Raw genomic sequence first — 11,217 nt, 5'->3', positions numbered from 1 at the left:
CAACTTCTTTATTAATGTTTCTGTGTTTTGTTTTCTACATTTTGCTGCTCCAACAATTTTGAAGAGAAAATGGTGGAGTTCTCAAAATGCTCCCTGACTTCAGAACGAAACGCTCAACAATGCAAGCCACCTGTGTTATTGTTCTTTTTATTGTATTAACCAGTTGCTTGATACATATCCATATACATGATCAATACAGGGTGGAGAATGGCTTCATTAGTTTAAGGAGTAATAACATTACAATCACTTAAATCTCACGATTCAGTTGCCAATCATCTTGAGCATTAATCACATCGAATTTTACAATTCCTTGGCTCCAATGTATCTGTGTTATTGTTGAGATCAGATTTGAGTATGTCTCAATATGTAAACATTAACCCCCTGATAAGTATACACTTTCATTTATTTCCAGGCCATGTATAAAAACAGTGACAAACAGAAATGCTTTCCTGAAATATAGTTATGTATGTGCACAAGGCCTCTTTATAATGGTTGTTCTGTAAACAAATAAATACATTTGAAAAAACAAATCTGCCTGATGTACTTGCATGACATTGCTGTGAGCTCTTGGACTTGACTTGTTGTCTGTGTAATCCTGGATAATTGGGTTGTGCCCATAAGATTAGAAATTATGGGTTAGAGGAAAGTTCATCAGTGGATAAGTGGACATAGCATTGCTTGCAATTCCCAAACTAAGGTTTGTGGTTGATATAGGGGTAATCAGGTGAAGAGATTAGCCTGTCCAACAACTCATCTGAATTAATGCACTGCACATATTTAAAAGGATTAGTGCGGTAGAAGTGGAGCTTTTCGGGAACAAGCCTTCAAGCAGGTTTTTATTAAAGTGGGTGATCGGTTTCAAGATGTGCTGGAGGACCATCTTATTTGGTGTAATTTTTTTTGCTGCTATATCGCACAAACTCGACCCAAAGGTATTAGAGCGCTTTACACGAGCACCAGTTACATTACACAAGGACGCAAAATGTGTTGGATAGGCACGGGAAGATTAAGTGCTTTGTCGAGAATCACAGAATGTTGAGCCAACGCCAAGACTAGAACCAGGTTCCCCTGTTCCAAAGTCGGCAGGTCTGACAGTATGCCCACATCTTCCCCCATTTGGAAGCTAAGAAGACATAAATGTACCCACATTTGAGTCTCTCGCACACAGGTTTACCTTTTCTGGGATCTTTACTGTAATAAATTAACAAAACGTTGTTTAATTCATGTGCGTGTTGTTGATACCTACAGTGCATTAGCTCTTAACAGTGATTGGTTAGATGTAAACGGTGTGGTGATCAGCCAGCCTCCTAGGAGTGAAAACATGTATTGGATTTGTCACCAGTGATTAACTAGATGACATGGCATTCACAAGCCTAGCTGTGGGCTCACCGACAGCTGAGTGAAAAGAGGCACCATGATTAGGCACAAGTCCGAAGACAGACAGAGTGGCACAGCCGCTGTGGCCACTCTATCTTGCAATTTATTAAAGAGAGCCACACCTGACGAACCGGCTGCGGGCCCTCCTGAAGCTCGGCGAGAGAGTTGGTATACAGCAGCTGTAAATTAGAAATGTTTCCTTTTTTTTTTTTATTTACAAGTGTCTGTTGGGACAAGCAAACAGTAATAGACCAGGAAACCAAGAAAAAAATAGTCCCCCAAAGAACACATAATGAACCATTGCGGAATGAGATGGTACTTAGTGCCTGCTGCCTGGGAGGAACAGAAGCGAAAAAGGAGGGACAAAAAGCAGGGCTGACCTCTAGCAAGCAAGGATTTTTAAAGGACACTGAAACAAACAAATCAAAAGCAGAGGGATCACTTTAAGCCCACAAGAGAAATTACAACACTTCTCGAATGCTCAACCTAAAAACGAAATTGGCAGCTTTTCCCTCACCAGGGCATTTAAAACATCTTTTACTCTAGCTAGATCCGTACGTTCTATGGGCAGCGCCTAGACACCCCAGGATATTTGTCACTCTTTATAAATTTATCATCATCATCATCAAATGTTCCTCCTTATTTGTACAATTTACCCTACCCCTGAAGCACCTAGGGGAGATTTTAGGGGTGGCTTTTATGTAAAAATAGGTAAGTTTAAGACTTAGGATGTACCTTTAATTGTAAAGTCAAATTCACATATAATGTTATTTTAAAAAAATCAGCCTGCAAAGCAGGAATGCATTTAAAATGGCAGCAGGCAACACAGCAGTGCACACTTAAGTGCATTAAATCTGATGGGTCTCTAAACCTACATGCCATACCATATACTAGGGGCTTACAGGTAGGTTCTCATACCAATTGTAATTACACCTAATTATTGTATACCTTTTACACAGAGCACGGGCCCTGGGTCTGGTTAGCAGAGCCCGGAGCACAATCATTGTCAGTTTCCACCATTATCAGTCAAAAAATGGGGATGATCCGGGCAAAAGATTACTTCCTCACATGGGGTATATGTATATGTGCATCTTTTAAAGTGTTTGTTGTTTCATATTAATTGTCTTAGAGTGTTATGCTAGAAATTCGCAGTACAATGTGTTCCAAAAAAGAATGGAGAACTATGGCCAGTGGGATGAGCAGGTGAGACCAGGGACCCAGGTAACTGCCATCAGAGTGATAAGCTCTTAGAGGACCAGAAAACAGGGGGCTGGTGAGGAGGACCAGGGGACCAGGAAGATCAAGTCAAGCAGGAACAAGACCTGAAGTACCAAGACTAGGAGGGCCATCCTTGATAGCTAGGAGCAGGATGGCAGGATGGTGAGACAATGAAGACAAGGAGCAGGACAACCTGAGCAGGAATATCAGGTCTAGAGGAATCTTAGAGGTGTGAGAACCATACCCATTATCACCAGTAGACCATAATATCCAAGGAAGACATGGGAGCCCTTGCAAGGGGACCACAAGTGCAAGAGTCAGGAGGCCAGGATCTGAGCAAATGATCAGGACAGAGAGGCGCAGGAACAAGTCTAGAAGTATCTGGGTCACCAGGACCTCAGTACCAAGTAGAGCAGAAAGACCAGGGGCAGCAGAACCAGGATGACGAAGGTCAGGAGTACCAAGATAGCTAGAGCCCAGGGTATCAGACTTGGGTGGTCAGGAGGAGCATGACCAAAATGACAAGGCCCAGAAGTACTCAAACAAAAAGAAACAGGATCAAGAGGATTAGGACCAGTGGGTGCAGTGCCATAAGGACCTTGATGACAAGGTCCAGTTCCAGGTCCAGGAGCACTATAACAATCTAAACAAGGAGGACAAAGACTAATGTTAATGTTATTGACATTTCTAAAGCGCAAACTGCTACCCGAAGGTGTCCTGGCGCTACATGTAGTCCTACAAAAATCTTAAACACAAAAAGGGTAAAGACCAAAACCTGAGACTAGACCGTAAAGGCCAAGTCTTAAAAGCCTTTCTATAGGCAAGCAGGCTTGGTAAGGTTCTAAGATGCAGCGGGAGGCCATTCCATGCATTGGCATTACCACAAAACTTCTTCCACCCCAATTGGGTTTTTTTAGCAAAAAGCAGAGGCACCAGTTTAGCTTCTGAAGAGCACAGACATCTAGTTGGTATATACCATTGAAATTGCTTTTTGAGATGGTTAGGCCCGGTTCTACAAAGGACCTTGTGTACTGTACACAGAGCCTTAAACTGCACCCGTTTTCTCCCCGGCAACCAACCAAGCCTTCTGATCTCAGCTGAGATGGAGGCATGTTTTGGAGTGCCAGTCAGCAATCTGGCCACTGCGTTCTGCAAAAGTGGCAATTTATTCATCAGTCCTTCCTGGATATGGACATATAGACTGTTACAATAATCCAGTCTGGACATCACTAAAGCAGTGATAACTAACTGATGGCTATCTTTAGGCAAAACTGGCATGATTTTCTTACAAGCTTTTAGACACGTTCAGGAAGGGCCTCAAGACCTGGCTCTTCGACTGACCCAGAGCCACCGCCCCCCACCTCCCCAGTGCCTTGAGACCCTCACGGGTGAGTAGCGCACTATATAAACCTCTGAATGACTGATTGATTAAGAATGTAGGAGGTAGAAAAGACCACTGCATTCACCTGGTCCTTGAGGCTGATTTTATTGTCTATCCAGACTCCCACATTTTTTGCCTATTTAACAGCGGTGGGAAGAAGACCTAGTGTGTCAGGCCAACACGCCGGTGTCTAAAAATTGGCGTCATTACTGAACAAAACTACCTCCGTCTTACTGGAGTTCAGTTTGAGACAGTTTTGGACAATCCAGTTGTCCACCGTTATCATGCAGTCATGAAGTCTGGATGTCGTTTCCTGCAGCTCTCCTGGTCTTAAAGACACAACAATTTGGGTGTCGTCTGCATATGAGGTCAAATTGAAACCAAAAGATTCAATCAGGGGGTCAGTAACGACACGTAGATGTTAAAAAGTGTCGGGCTTAAGGACGACCCCTGGGGAGCCCCACATGGCAGAGAGTACGGTTTGGCTGAAAATTCGCCTAGGGTGACTGTCTGTCGTCTGTCAGATAGAAATAATTTAAGTAGTTTCCATGCCGAGCCCTGCACTCCAATCTCTCGAAGCCGGTCCATCAGCAATGCGTGATGAACCGTATTACAGGGCGCGGAGAGGCCCAGCCTAATCATAGCTGCTTTTCCTCCCTGATCAAGAATGGCCTTGATCTCCTCTGTAGATTTGAGTAGCGCAGTTTCCGTACTATAGCTACTGCGAAAGCTATATTGAGTAGGGTCTAGTACCTGAGCTTCTTCCAAGAAGGAACCAAGTTGTTCATTCATGATTTTCTCTGCGATTTTTGCAGGAAGTGGGAATCTGGATATAGGTCTAAAATTATTCACATCCTTAGGATCTACACTCGGCTTTTTGAGCAAGGGCAGTATAGATGCCTCTTTCCACAGTTTGGGAAAATATCTTTCCTTAAACATGGCATTTATAATGGAGGTCAGGGTGAAAACGACAGGCTCCACTGCTAGTTTTAAAAACGAGACAGGGCATGGATCAGAGGGCGAGCACGTTTTCACCTTCAAAAGTAAATTAAAAATATCTAGGGTGGTACTTGCAGTAAACCCGGAGCTTATTCCTGTCTCAGAGTCCAGTAAGTATTTGGCATAGATGTCTTGCTCCCAGAGCCAGTGAATGAAGATAAGATGGCACCTACTTTGTCAAAGAAATAATTCGCAATTTTATCGCACAGTTCCTGATTGGCCTGAATAGGTGGAGGGGCTGGATACGCTAAAGAAGTTACTGTTTTAAAAAGTTCTTTGGTAGAGTTTTTGGCTTTGTTTCTTGCCACATCTTTTTATACTGGGCTAATTCTATTTTATCCTATTTTATATAATTTTTTTTCTTTATCTTTATATTCCCTCCTCCAAGATCTCTCGAGGTGCTGACAGACCAATTTCTGGTCTCTAAGTTCTTGGGCATACCAGGGAGAAGAGGGTCGTGCCCTGCTAGATCGAAGGAGTTTTTTTGGGGCAAGTTTATTTCTGCCTGCTTCCAACCAATTAGTAGATTGAAGCGCAGCCTCATCCAAATCTGTTGGAGGACGGAAAGATGTCAAGGTTAGCACCTCCTGTAATTCTTCTGTGTTTACCCGTTCCATGCCCTACTAGGTAACTGTTTGGTTACTGGTTTCATAGTATGTTGATCAGGCATGGGTAGCACTATTGACCAGTTGTTGTAGATCAAGGCTACTCATCAGGTCTATCAAATTTGAGGTATTTGAAATCAGTTTGTGCTTCTAAATAAAAATGTTAATCTTCTAAAATTGTGTAAGAACTGGCACTTGACCCTTTTAAAACATAGAAGCAGCTTCAGTAATAAACGAGCTTCTGGAGCCAGGTGGTCTGTATATTAGGGTACCTTTAAATGTAAAGTGACATGAAAAATAACAATTAAAATCCAAAGCTTCACACTCATTGTTCGATGAGGGCTTAAACGATGCTGTTATTGATTTATGATAAATTACTGCCAAACCACCCCCTTCTTATGAGGTCTGTTTAAAGTAAAGGAAAGACAGTCTGATGGTGTGGCTTTCACCAAATCCAGACTTGAATCATCGTCTGTCCAGGATTTGGTTATAAATGAGATACTTATATCGTCTTCCTCAATAAGGGAGGCATATTCCAAACTATGTTTAACTAAAGATCTAGCATTTAACAGGGCATACTTCTCGATTTTGTTTTTCTCATGTCGTTTATTATTTGTGCCTATATTTTGTCTCCCTTTAGTCTTTTGGAGTACAAAATCCGGCAGTTTAGTTAAACAACCAGGGCAGGTCAGTTGATTGTGTAGACCTAGTGTCAACAGAGATACATAAACAGTCGGCTTTTAAAATGGTGGTGTTAAAATTATGTAAAGTCCTGCAGGAGTAACAAAGAAGCAGGGGTTTACATGCATCGTAACTGGCAGGGTGGCTGGCACTGGACGGGATCGGAGTGTGGACAGGCGCAGATGGGCTTGCCTTAGGAGCACCTTCGGCACGCCATCGGCACGCCCGCTGCTGGCATCCGCTGCGCGTTCGCTGCGCGTTCGCGCCAGCCTCACTTTAAATATCCCCAGGGCTGTAGAGACTGGCCTTCTACCCAGACTCCTCCCAAAATAGAGGTCCCGCGTTAACAAAGCGGACCCCGGAAGTGTAAAGCCCTCAGAAAAGTGCAAACGTTCAAGCAAAGTTTAAATATTCAGAGAAACAATTAGAGTACACAAAAGCAGTTTTAAAATGAAGACAGCAAAAAGAATGCCGTACCGAAGGTCTCTCCTGGCTCAAGCCTCAGGAGGACCCAGTCCCTGAGAAAACAGGGCACAAGAGGCCAGTTGAACCAAGGGGATCGGCAGGACTAGGGGCTGGGGTACCAGGAGGCAGTGATCAAAACAATACCAAACAAAGCAGAATGAGTAGGAGTGCTGGAACTAGTAGGACCAAGACAGGAAGGGCCGGTGGAGAAGGATCATCAGACCTGCAGGATGCAGGAGGAGAGGATCAGTAGGACCAGGGCAAATGAAGCAGGACCAGGAACTCCAGGGAGAGCCAATAGTAGGATGTACTAAGACCCAGAATTGCCACTGAGGACCAGTGCAGAAAAGACTAGAATCAGGGGCACCAGATTCAGGAAACAAGTACAAATGAGATCAAGGCCAAGAGGAGGGCCATGATGACCAGCACAACACAGTAAAGGAGAACTTGAAATAGGGCCTGGAGCAAGGCAAAGACTGGTAGGAATAGAAAACTAGAAGAAGAATGATGAAGACTATGAAGAAGAGGAATATTATGTGATTTTGTTGAACAGGTATTAAGATAATCCTTTTGAAAAATGTTCTTATTCATGCTTATTAAGCTGTTAACCCCTAGAAATTGTCACCTTTTTTAGCCAAATTTTAGAATTGATGGTAAGCATTTGCTGTCTAAATCAGGGTATGTAATGTTAATAAAAAACAGGTATGTTACTTTCATATCTCTTTGTGATAGAAGTCAACATTTGATTCTAGAACAGTGGTCAGAGGGTAAATCAGAGGGCCACATTTTTCAAAAGTTGAATAGGTGAAAAGGATTGGTGTCTGTGAAGTGTTGGAAGTGGGGGTCCTAGGCACTCACCGCTGCCACCAAATGCGAGACCCACATCGCTGTTGCCAGGTACGAAATCCGGACCCCTCGTTTCAACGTTAGGCTAAGTAAGGACACCATCTGAGATAGTCCTGTTCACCCCCTTAGTAGCTTGGCACGAACAGCCAGGCTTATCTCCAAGGCACGAGTGGACAGGATGTGCAACCACACTCACAGTAACCCACTGATGTCACAACAAATAGACTCCACACAAGTTTTTATAAAACAAATATAATCTGTATATAAGAAGATATATACGATATAGCCACACAATACAAAACCAACATATAACAATGGGTAATATTCCTTCCGGTGGGTTGGTAGGTTCTAATCCCAACCACAGCTCCAAACCAACAGTTAAGTTTACTTCTAACCATTCCCAAAAGGTTAGGCAGGTTGTATTGCTAGAATCACACACGTTGCAAAAGAAAAGAAATACTGCAATGCGTAACGATGTTCCCCCGTACTGTGCACTAGAGAAACAATGCCACAATCATGTACTTTGCAACAGAAGGACTAATGCAATGCGTATCACCACCAGCATGCCCTGTGCAAGGAAGAAACAAAGCAATGCGTCAAGCTACAATCATGTACTTGTGCAATGGAAAAACAATGCAAGGCGCCACGTAATAATCCGTGACTGTGCGATGAAGAAATAATGCAATGAGCTGTGTTACAATCATGTACTCTGCAAGGGAAAAAATAACACAGTGCGTAGCGCACCCAGCATGTAGTTCGTCAGGCAAAAATAAGGTCAGGCGTCATATGACTGTTCGATAGTTTGTTAGCAGCAGTAATGCAAAGTGTAATACGACAGTTTAGGTGCTCCGTTATCATTTGCCCCCAATCATGGATCAATGATGACACAAAAGTACCACTTCTCACTCTGGCCCCAGTACTGCCGCTCCTTGGGCCAGCACGGGCCTAGATCCGAGCCGAAGCAACAGGCTCACGCAGCTGACAGAAGTGAGAGGCCGAGAGAGTGCCCTCCAGGCCCGCACCCCACCCCAGGTGGTGATCCACGTTACCTGTGGGGCGCGACCCCACTCTCCTCTCCTCCTTCAGCGACTTGGCCCTTGATCCAGAACTCTGTCAAATGGGCACGGCGAGCTCAGGCCGGCGGCTCAGCTCCTCCGGAGCTGCCGGTCAGGCCGCTGCAGTTTCACTCCAAGGGCCCGATTACCTGGCCCTCTTTCTGGCGGTCTCAGTAAACACTGAGACCAACCCTCAGCACTGTGGAGACCTACTTCGATTTTGGTGCACACACCACCCAGGCACTCTTCACCAATGCCTCGGCTTGCACCTCAACACGCACCATGCGCGTCCGAGTCTCACCTCTTCTCTCGCTGCACATGATGACCAGGCGCTCTTCACCAACGCCTCGGCTTGCACCACGACAGGCACCATGCGCATCCGAGTGTCAACTTTTCTCCTGGTGCACACAACGGACAGGCGCTCTTCACCAATGCCCTGGCTGCACCACCACAAGGACCATGCGCTTCCGAGACTCACTTCTTCTCCCGGTGCACACATCAACCAGGCGCTCCTCTCCAACGCCTCGGCTGCACCATGACACGCACCTTGCTCGTCTGAGTTTCACTTCCTCGCTCGGTGCACACAACGACCAGGCACTCCTCATCTACACTCTGGCTGCACCACGACACGCACCTTGACTCAGTTTACTCCTGTGTACACACGATCACAAGGCACGACTTCTGAGGGTCTCAAGCTGCAATAGCACACGCATGCCGCATTGCTTGGGACTTCTCTGGAAACTTTTATGTTCCTTTGTTTCCAAACAGGGAGCCAGCTCACCTTGGGCCCTTGGGGTTCAGGACACAGCACAAAGCACAGTCCTGTTCAAGAAGGGTGACACACCACCCACTGCAATGTCCCTTCAGTCTCTTCCTTTGTAAAAGCTACAAACTGCAGGCCAGCCCCAGATCACGAAGCAAGGGTCAGCAAGGGTCAGTCCTATCCAGCAGTCTCTTCAGCAACTTCTTCCTTGACAGAGGTTCTTCTTGACCATGAAAAAAGGTCAAAGCATCTGCAGACTCGACCTGTCTATTTCACCATTCAAAATGACACCACGTTCTAGGGGTTTCAGTTCTCTTAGTTATACCGCTTCATGTCTTTGAAGTTCGTATTTGCTCAGGGGTCCCTGACCCCTCCCTAAATCAGTTCTGGGTGTCTCCCTCCCAGTGTCACCTTTCTCCCTTTGATACTGGGGGTCTGGATCCTTAATCACTCAGCTGGAGATGGGTGAATTGGTTTATAGCACTGGCCCAAGACTTTTCACCTCCCGGGCTTCTTCTTCCCCTACTCTCCAGATGCAGGGCAGCCTGGTGCCATCTCAACCCCTCCCTGGTTCAAGACCTCTCACCTCACAGATCCAGACAGTCAATCCACATTCAGCAGAGACACACAGAAATGCTTAAAGCACAAAACTCAACCAATTTCAAAAAGAGTGGTTTCTGAACACACAGTGACAAAACCACTTTCATTGAAAGAGGTGTTATGATACTGTGAGTTGATACATACTAATCTTCACCTCTCCATTTTAAACTGATAGGAAACTAGGCTAACAAAACACAATACCCAGCCTCCCCCATTCTGTCCTATGGGCAGAATGGCCTTTCGCCAGTGAAAATGAAATGGAGTGCTTTTCACTGTCAGAACATAACACACACCTCAGTACATGTTCTGCCTTTTACTTACACTGCACCCTGCCCAGGGGTTACCCATGACCTACCACAGGGGTGCCCCCTGTGTACGCAAAAGGAAAAGTCTGGCTTGACAAGTGGTTGCACTTGTCAGGACAACATGCTAACTTAGCACACTGCACGCAGGCCCTACACTGAAGGCCTGAGTTCCCTTCTCTGCTCGCCTTTGCATTAGTAGCCCCTGCACACACAGTGCACATCACTAGGGACTTTACTAGGAAGGCAAGCATACCAATCATGGCCAGCCAATGACCATCACACTTTACACAGGGAACCCTTGTACTTTGACACTGATCAGAAGTGGAAAGTACCCAAAGCATCTAAAAACAAAGGTGGTAGATGCAAAAAGTCAGGGATAATCGCGCCAAGATATGCCCGGTCTAACATGAAGCATGGCAGAACAACTTTGAGAAACTCAGATTGTTCAAGTCAGCAAAAATGGTTAATAGCTAACAAAATGGGTCAAAGGGATATCGCAATCTAAAGGTGTAACAAGGTATTCTGAAGACAAAAGAGAGGCTAAAGGCACCATAATCATGGTTCTGTGATGATCGATCTGCAATCAATATTGCTGGAAGAAGGTGAATGCCAAGATAAGATAAAGAAAGGGAACTAAAGGCTCACAATGTGATAGTGAGGGCTTGGAAATGATGACTACAGAAGATAGTTTCAGAAAATTAGCTGTGGGCTCAGAGTGAAAGAAGAAGTAGCATGGAATGCAATGATGGGGAGGTGGTCTGTGCACTGTTATGGATGCTCTGAGTTATAATAAAAAGAAAGTGTCAAGGGGCATCTGAAAAGGTTGAGCTCTAATATCATGAGAAGAGTGATCAGCATTCAATAAGGGTAGAACATAGATACTTGCATAATGATCTATCTCTGAGGGCCAGGAAATGGCTGT

Source organism: Triturus cristatus, chromosome 10, assembly GCF_964204655.1.
Source record: "Triturus cristatus chromosome 10, aTriCri1.1, whole genome shotgun sequence".
Classification (NCBI taxonomy): Eukaryota; Metazoa; Chordata; class Amphibia; order Caudata; family Salamandridae; genus Triturus; species Triturus cristatus.
Note: the sequence above shows the minus strand (reverse complement) of the source record.